Below are 8,545 nucleotides of genomic sequence, written 5' to 3'. Positions count from 1 at the left end.
CCAACCCCATGGTTTGGCCTCCAGGAAACTGACTTGAAAATAAGGTCTATACTGGTGACATTTACACACTGACTGTATGACCACTAAATAATCAATGTCCTGCTTTACTATTATTTCCACAACAAAAGGTATAGAAATGGCTATCCACTGTGCTGGAGACAAAAGCATTTACTAATGCAGATTCCCACTTTAAAAAGTTAGAGATATTTGTATACAGTGAAATATTACTCAGACTTTAAAAAGGAGAAAATTAAGCCATTTGCGACCAGACAGGTGAATCAGAAGGACATTAAGCTAAGGGAAATAAGCCAAATGGTGTGTGATCTCACTTATGTAGAATCCCCAAATTCAAGCCACAGAAACAAGGAGACAGTGGCAGGGTGATGGGTGTGGAGGAGTGGGAGATGTGAGTTGCAGGGTCTAGACTGTGAAATGTACGATGGATAAGCTGTGAAAATCTGCCAGACATCATGCTGACTCTGTTTGATAATACTGTAGTGTATGCTTGGAATCCGCTAGGAAATTAAATCTTCAATGGTCGCACCAACACCAAAAATTAGAACTACTAACAACCTGAGGTGGTGGGCTTGCGAATTTGCTTGACTGTGACAGTCACTTCACCATGGGTTCATACAGCAGGTCATTCACCTACACCTTCAATAGATACAAAGTCCAACTTGCCAGTCATATTTCCACAAAACCAAAGGTGGGGATAAGAATGACAGATTGTCAGTAACAAAAGGAAATAATTTTTTAATTTTTTTTAGTTTAGTAGAAGAACTACAATATAACATAGACAAAATAAGTCACATAATGACAATTGTCACAGAAATGAGAACTATGTGATAGAAAAGGAAGATGAGTGGGGCAGGGCGATCAGGGCAGAGTGGAGAACAGAGAAAGGCCAAGTTGCACCTTGAAGGATGGAATAATTTTTGTACACATAAGTGGAAATTCGAAGGTATTTAGGAGCCAGGCGTGGTGGCATATGCCAGTAATCCCAGCATTCAGGAGGCTGAGACGGGAGGATTACTGTGAGTTCGACACCAGCCTGGGCTACATAGGGAGCTTAAGGCCACCCCGAGCTGCCTAGTGAGACCCTGTTTCAAAGCAAGAGAAAAGAAAGACATCCGGGTACGTACAGCAGTAACAGGAGCAAAGCAGAGGTCAGAAAGAACGAGCATCTTCAGGAAGTGCCGAAGGCACTGTGGCTGGCTGGCAGGCATGTGGAGAGGGGGAGGGCGTGGTAACGAAGAAAGACACACGTCAGGGCTGGAGGACAGCCCTTCCCATTGCCCAGGCAGTGACAACTGTAGCTTAAATCAAGCAATCTTGGTGGGACTGGAAAGCAATATAGATTCAAGAACCTATCCAACAATGTCTAGAATCAACAATGTCTGACCACAAGAAAGAAAGAAAGAGCCCTCACGCTTTGCCCTGAGGTCTAGTGCAACATCAAGGCCCTGGGAGCCCTTTCTGGTCTGCCTACGAGTGCTGGGTACCAAGTTCAACTCATTATCTTGAAGCAGCAGAGAACATGTTGAGCTCAAGACTCTTGCAGAAGTAAAACCAAATCTGAGCATTATTAGCAAGACCCTCAGGCATCCTGAAGATTCAGGTGGGCTGTCCAGAATAGCAAAAGTTGAACTAAGAGGCTCAGAGTCAACCTGAACAGGAAAATGTAAAAAGTTTCATGTCTCCAATTCTTTTAGGCTTTCACTGATTGAAACCCAAAAACTGTCTTCTCTATTGAGACATGGGCGTAACGCATCATTCATTTCTAAACCTTCTCCGTTTCAAGGATGTTAAATAGTGTGGCAAACTCTCAGCCTGTAAGTTGGTCACAAGGCTACTATGGACTTCATTGCTGGGATTTTTCTCTCTGTCAGGATTGAGAACGCTTTGTCCCTACTGCTCTCAGTCTTGACCACTTCACCCTCTCTGGACAGCATCACGCTTCAGAAACCTCCTGCTTGACCCTGTTTCCAAGAACCGGTGTCACCAGGGTTTGTAGGACTTCCCTGAACACTTCACACGTCACTTCTGTTGATCACGATTGCTTTAGGTGACCCAAAAACTGAAAAACATATGCATGTAAGCTACGCTCCCGGGCACTCTTTAAACTATAAAGTATGGACACAAACACATTCAAAATCCAGACGCAGGGACTTGACCTAGCAACCCAAGAAACAGATGTTTGGGGCTAGGTAAGAAATTAGGGGCTATTCCTGGATGTATTTTCCTAGGGCTTTATAATAGAAACCTGACATACATAAAGTTGTGACTGAGTACAGCTTAGTGCTCAGCTTAGTACTTCACTTGGGGGGGGGCAGCATCATGACAAGAATCCTAGGCTCCCCTTGCATCCGGCTGTGACACGTTCTGTCCAGTTAAGAGAACACAGAGGTAGCTCCAGGACCTCCATAAGCATGCTAAATTCTCACTGAACAGCCCAGGTCTCCCCCTGAGTTAAACTCTATGGTCCTGAGACACTTAGGCATTTGCTCACGTGCTTTCAATGAAAGGTGCAGCATTTCCCCTCTCCCATCCTTCCGCGGATAGAAGCAGGTACTGTAGTGCACACACAAGGAACAGCAGCTCCACTTGCGTCATGATTGTGTAATTACTGAGCAGGCAACCCTCACCTCTCCATCTTGGAGTTAGGTAAACAAGACCACCTGTCTGTGCTCTGAGCCCAGGCTTTGTCTGGGCTGTGTGCCTGGCACACGGGAAGCACTGGGCTGCTCTTACTGGTGAATACGTGTACATCACTGTGAATCTTCAGATTGAATGTTTTAAGACTTTAAAGTTCACAGCTTCCCATGAACTTGCAATCTCAGCTGTCTATCGCGGCGAGATCCAAAGGAAGCGATGCCAGGCAAAAGCTTCAAATCAGGGGCATCTCACCATTGCATCCAGCGGGTCCCTAAAATGTCAAATCTGGGAGAAAAAAAGAAAACAGCTGTCATCTGCCACTACCCAGGGACAAAGCCACACTGACGTAGACGTGGCTTCACCTTGGTTGAAAGCACCACTCAATGTTTCCATGATCAGGGTCTCATGCCCAAAGTGTTGCCCCCGTTAAGTGAGCACTGCTTACTTGGTAAGTGGAAAGGCATCTGGGTTTTTGTTGTTGTTGTTGTTGTTTGTTTGTTTGTTTGTTTGTTTTTCTCTTCTCTCATTTTTAAGAATGACCAGATGTTCCACTGGGGGGTGCTGAACCTTCGTGATGGGCCCAAGGTCACAGAGAGGCCCTTGTGTGTCTGTGAGGACCACACTGCCTATGGTGAGACTAGAAACTCTGGGGTCACGCTGGCCAAGCCTGGCCACTCTGTAGCTGGTCACCGCTGGACAAGTCACCCTATGTGACCTTCTCTGGAACATGGGCATCATGGTGACAGTACCCACATCATCCAGCTGGGAGATCACATAAAATCACATGAGTCTCACACGTGGAAAATATTCAGAGAAGGTTATTTCTTATTAGAATTGAAACACTGGTTTGGAGACATTAAACCTCTTCCTTTCAACTCGGGAACGGATCCCTGAAACGCAATATGAAATATTTTGTGAGAGTTATGAGTTTTGTAGCTCAGTAGCTGCTGCTCACCCCTGGAGCGTTTAGGGGACACACTGACATCCTAACACACACCAGGCTCTGCACGTGGGCTTTTTGGGCACAGGATGGCCGGAACCAAGCAGCACGGTAGCATTGGTTTTACGCCATTCTCCCACGAACACTTTATCATTCACTCTCTCTTTATGTTCTACACGACCGTAAAGACCCTACCATATCATGCCAGCCAGCGGGCCGCCCCAACCCAGCTGCCCACCACTTCTGGCTCTTAGCAATCAGTGAAAATTCTTCTGGAGAAGCAGGGAGCAGGAGATGCTCAGACTCCCAGATGAGGATTTTCTGGCAGAACTCACTCAGAGGGATGGCAAGTCACGTATCCACCTTTCCACGCAGCCCCGGCTGAGGAGAGTCGCTGTGTCCTTCGCGTGTAGCGTATCGCTGCACATCAGCAGGACTCGGGGTGCTCACCACTGAGCGACCCTGAAACATCTGGAGCATCTACGAGCAGCAGTGGGCTGCAGCTGTGAGAAGCGCATCAGGGCACATACGCACCTGCGATAAGATCTGAATCGCTGTTTCAGAGGCAATGACGACTGTCGCCAGGAAATGGTGAGTGAGAAACCACGGCACAGGGACAGTCTCGATTTGTGTCACTTCTTACCACAAGACACCTGATGCATCTCTCAGATGGCTCCCTCACGAAGTGATCCAGAGGACGCTTATTAAATTCCAAAGCCCAGCCCTCCTGACTGCTACCATAATGACCTTTCCGCCGCAGTACCACCTGGTGGCACAATTCTGACATTCTCCATGTATCTACTCTTTTACCAAAAGCTCCTTGTACAGCTTAATGCTCAGGATTTTAGGAAAGTCTGTGAGCAGAGCTCACTCACTGGAATGCCTCACCCACCATCTCTGCATCCTCTGACTGGGAGGTTCTGTCTCCTCTCCATCATTCCACGGTCTGTCAGCTACCCCAAGACAGCCTCTCTCTTACTCCTGTGGGGAGAGGACAGGTTGGGGTGGCCTTCCCAGTGGGGACCCTGGAGATCTTCCAGACACCTCGTGATGCGTATGGATCCTGGAGGAGGTCTTTCCATTTCTGGGAACAGATACTAAGAAATGGCCAGAGATGTGGCAGATGTGTGTGTTCACAGAATGGGGCGCTGTTGGTCCAAATCTACCTTGCTTAACGCATCAGCCACTCCATGGCTTGGTGACATCTGGACACCCTAAAAGACACACAGCCACACCCTGGCAGCAATACTCACCTGCTAGAACTGAAGGCATAGCATTGAAGACTATCCGTCATGTGCCATGCATACCTTCAAAGTCCACCAAAGTTTACTGACTGAAAATAATCCTAATTTCAACTAGAAATTTTTCAAATAAAAAAACACTACTTTCCAGTCACCATTTGTCTCTTTCTTCCTCTACTGCTCTCATAAATCCATACACCCCACCCCCCTGTCTCTGCTTTCTGAAAAGATTGCCTGTGCTGTAAGTCTTTTCTTGTTGTCTTTCCTTTCAAAAAACCAGAATAAGTGCCTGTTCATGCAAACGCAGTCAGCCGCAGGATGCCACGGTTTGAACCCACCCTCTGCCTGCCTTACCAGACCCGCCCTTAAGGCAGGCTGAGCCAGCCAAAAAAAAAATGCTTTTCTTAAAAACCAAAATAGGGCCAGGGAGATGGCTCAGTAGGATAAGCGCTTGACTGGCAAATGCAAGGATCTGAGTTCAATCCCCGGTTCCACACCAAAAAAAAAAAAAATAGCTATGCATAGAACTGAGCTGCTGCTGTGGGAGAGATTTGTGAATAAATAAAATTCAGAGAATACTGTTCGCTTATAAGTCAGTACTTCTGGGAGAGACGCTGACACGTCAGACCAGTAGTTCCCAAGCCAGCTAGCTCTCACTATCAGCAGTCCTCGTGCAAAACTTCAGCTTTAAACAGGAGAAAGTTCACTGTCCCAGGCTATGCACAGTAGAGAGGGCACTTCACTAACCACTATGTTCTAAGGAAAATATTTTTTGCTAAAAATCATTTTATTTTAAAGTCAACCAGATAAGCAGAGCAGATGTTATCACACCCAGAAGATAACAGAAAGGATAGGGAGAGATTAGCTGGTAGGTGATCTTTGGAGAGGAACCTAGACATGAAACCAAGCCCCCACGGCGCAGGCCTGGCTTCCTGGCTTTGCGCGTGCACCAGCTCACGCGCTGGATCTCGAAACTTCCAAATCCCGCAGGACCTCCAGCTTGCGCATATCCTCAGCATCCTGTAATGCCCCTGCACCACTTGTGACTTAAGCACTTATAGTTTTTTATTAATCTTACCTGTCACCTCCTCAAGCACCTCAACCCTTCAGCTCCTGGGGAACGGACACGGTATCTCTCCCGAACCCTGGAATACCATTAGTTCTCAGTAAACTTTGTACCCCAGTTCTAGAACCCAGCTGACATTCACCCCATACCCAGGCTCTCGCTCAGTGCCCTACCTAGAACACACCCCTCGAACACCAAGACTCTACCTTCTCTTACTAGTGAGCCCCCCACTTGGGTTGAGGTGTCCCGGCTGCCTGACTCAAAACATTCCCTTTTTGTGGGCATTTTTACTTTGGGGAAGAGCCGGAAGCTGCACTGTAACGGGAAATGCCCGTGAGCCCCATCCCCGCCAGTACACTTCAGCCTCTCAGCTACTCAGGTACTAACAACACTGCCCGTCCAGTTCAGCCGCTTCCTTCTCTTGGAAACAGCTGGTCACTGTGATGCCCACCATATAAACCAATCCCCAATGCACAAGCCGTTCTGGCTCTGCACTTCCTGCCTGCTTGCCCCATAGAAGCCCTAGACCACCAGAGAGTGGGGCCTCCGATTCTACGAGTTACCGGATCAGTGGCCATGTATATTATATGAATAAATCTGCCTCCGAATCCTGGGTGTCTTAGGGAGATTCTCCTTGCTGTGGCAGCCCAGGTCCAGCGGATAAGCCAGATGAGGGCAGGGTACCAGTTATGAGCCTGCCTTCCCACTGAGCGGCTCTTGGCAGAAGTATTCACTATATTTTTTTAAATCACATCTCATGAAGACACTCATGGGGAGGATGCCCAGAACTGCTTCAGAAAGTGGCAAGAATGAGGGAGAAGTGTGCTTGAATCGAGAGGGAAGATTCAGAGGGTGCTAACGGCGATGTGTTTTGCACTGTAATAAAATTTTAAAATGTAAGTATTCACTGTCTATTTTGATCACATGAAATTAGAAAGCGTTCAGAAATGCTCAGGACTTCTATCAGTGTCATCGTTCAATGCACGGTATTTCCCAAAATCAGCCAACATCTACCCCATGCTAAAGTGAAAACATGATTTCATCTATTCTTATTCCTGAATTTACAATATACATGAATAAGATACCATACTTCCCTGGTGGAAAGTATTTATATGTTTTAGAATGTGACCCCTAAACAGTCCCCTGAGCAAACTACAGGATACCAACATAGGAACTTGTACAAACACGCGGACATTTGAGGCCCCTTCCTAGAGTCTGCAGTTCTGGAATTCTTCAGAACCTTTATATTTCAAATTTTTCTGGGGTGATCCTCATGTGCAGAGAGCCTTGACAAGCGCCAAGACAATGTTTTACAAAAACATTGATCTCTTGAAATCCTCTCACAGGCAAGCACCTGCCTGTAGCTTCTAGAACTGCTCCCCAGTGTGGCAGTGGGTGGACACTTGCACTCCAGGGTCTAGGAGCCTGGGAGGCTGTTGGTCTACGCTGGTTCCTCTTTTCCATTTTCTTAGGCTGCCTCCTTCTATCCCAAACCATAATTACTGAAAGATTCAGGGAGGTTAAAAATCCATTTCCTCAGTACGCTAGCCAGGTATGTGGCGGTCAACAGCCATGTGTGACTTGTGGCCACCGTACTGGAGAGCACAAGGGTCACATGCTTCCGTCATCACAGAAAGGTCTCCTGCAGCCAGCTGGGAGACCAGCTGGAAACCCAGTGGCCACTCACTCCACTAGAGACCACAAAAGGCTTCTTCCTAGGCCTCTGTGAGGGACTCTGCAGGGGTAGAGGCAGGGTTTTCCTGTGACATCAGTGAGGTAAGAAAAGAGGAAGTAGACTGGAAACTGAGAAGGAAACCAGGGCTACAGGGTGTGTGGGACACAGGAACAAGTTAGAGTGCTGGCAAGGTAGACCCTGCACACTGACTTAGGGCCCCCTGGATGCCAGAATGAAAGCTATTCTCCCTCGTTTTAGTCCATTTTGGGCCGTGGGCAATTTAGAGAGAACAGAGATTTGTCCCTTATGATGCTGCAGGCTGAGAAATCCAAGATGGATGGCCTGGCATCTAGTGAAAGCCTTCTTGTTCTCAGGTACTCCGTGATGTAAAATGTGAGGGAGAGAGAGAGAGAGAGAGAGAGAGGAGGAAGGAGAGAGGAGAGAGGAGGGGAGAGGGAGGGGGAGAGAAGAGAGAAGAGAGAAGAGAGAGGAGAGAAGAGAGAGGAGAGAGAGGGAGAGAGAGGGAGGGAGAGGGAGGGAGGAGAGAGGAGAGAAAGAAAGGAAAGAGAGAGGATAAAAGGGTGGAGAGGGAAATGGAGAGAGAGAACAGAGAGAGAGAGGAGTTGGGGAAGAGATAGAGGGAGAGAGAGAATCAAACTTATTTTTACAGCAAATGCAGTGTTTGGGCAATTAGCCTACTCTGTGGTGGCTACATTAATCCATTCCTGAGAGCTAAGCCCACATGACCTCATCACCTCAACAGCCAGCTTGGGAGAAAAGCAGAAGACTCAGAGAAACCAGGGCCGCCCCCCTTCAGGCCTGTGGACCCCAAGAAAGAGCTAGGTGCCTTCAAAGCCAGAACGCGAGTCCTAGCCCAGGTCCGGTGAGTGTGTGGAGAGCTTCCTGCTACCCTGCGCCAGCGGGACCAGTCCCAGCCCAGGCGTAGTGTGGGCCGGACCCTCTCCCAT

The 8,545-nt window shown here is 47.8% G+C and overlaps 1 pseudogene; it reads left to right on the top strand.

Annotated features, from left to right (window-relative positions):
* Positions 1-4,163: 4,163 nt before the first annotated feature.
* The window catches only part of LOC101565933, an 11,411-nt pseudogene continuing 7,029 nt past the window's right edge, over positions 4,164-8,545 (top strand).

The sequence above is a fragment of the Octodon degus genome, unplaced genomic scaffold (genome assembly GCF_000260255.1).
Source record: "Octodon degus isolate 3935 unplaced genomic scaffold, OctDeg1.0 scaffold00105, whole genome shotgun sequence".
NCBI classification, from domain to species: Eukaryota; Metazoa; Chordata; class Mammalia; order Rodentia; family Octodontidae; genus Octodon; species Octodon degus.
This window is presented reverse-complemented; position numbering and strand designations above follow the sequence as displayed.